Below are 1,060 nucleotides of genomic sequence, written 5' to 3'. Positions count from 1 at the left end.
CAGGATGGTCTCGATCTCTTGACCTCGTGATCCACCCGCCTCGGCCTCCCAAAGTGCTGGGATTACAGGCTTGAGCCACCACGCCCGGCCCAAGAAGGTTTTCATGATAATAGCTTAATACATTTTTTCCCAAGAAGCTTTTCATGGTAAGTTACTACTGTCTTCACCCAGTATGTTTTATTGACCCTCAACTAACAGTAACCAGTAATAAATACCAAGAAATGGAATAAGTCACTCACAGAAAGGCCAAGGAAAGAGCTATGGATGTGCAATACAGATTTCTGCTCCCAGCAGTACCATTAACTGGCTGGGTGGCCTCCTGAATGTCACTTTCCTTTTGGCATTTTAGTTTTCTAATTTGTTTTTTAAAAGGTGGGGGCAGGCATAGTGGCTCACACCTGTAATCCCAGCACTTCAGGAGGCCAAGGTGGGTGGATCACCTGAGGTCAGGAGTTCAAAACCAGCCTGGCCAACATGGCACAAACCCTGTCTACAAAAATTAGTCAGGCGTGGTGGGCGCCTGTTATCCCAGCTACTGGGGAGGCTGAGGCAGGAGAATCGCTTGAACCCGGGAGGTGGAGGTTGCAGTGAGCCAAGATCACGCCATTGCACTCCAGCGTGGGCGACAGAGCGAGACACCGTCTCAAAAAAAGAAAAGTCTGGGCTGTGGGCCATGCTGGTTTTGCCATCGTGGAGATTCCCCTGGGGGCTTGTCCTCTATCCCTGCTCTCCCCACAGGGCACTCCCACTTAAGATGCACAGCAGAATTGTTCTTTGGAAGGTTGGGCACAGTGGCTCACACCTGTAATCCCAGCACTTTGGGAAGTCAAGGCAGGCAGATCACCTGAGGTCAGGAGTTCAAGACCAGCCTAGCCAACACGGTGTAACATCATCTCTACCAAAAATATAAAATTAGCCAGGCATGGTGGCGTATGCCTGTACTCCCAGCTACTTGAGAGGCTGAGGCAGGAGAATCACTTGAACCCAGGAAGCAGAGGTTGCAGTGAGCTGAGATTGTGCCACTGCACTCCAGCCTGGGCAACAGAGCAAGACTCTGTCT

This window comes from Cebus imitator, unplaced genomic scaffold (assembly GCF_001604975.1).
Source record: "Cebus imitator isolate Cc_AM_T3 unplaced genomic scaffold, Cebus_imitator-1.0 Scaffold228, whole genome shotgun sequence".
Lineage (NCBI taxonomy): Eukaryota > Metazoa > Chordata > Mammalia > Primates > Cebidae > Cebus > Cebus imitator.
The sequence above is the reverse complement of the archived record's forward strand: the minus strand, read 5'-3'. Positions refer to the sequence as shown.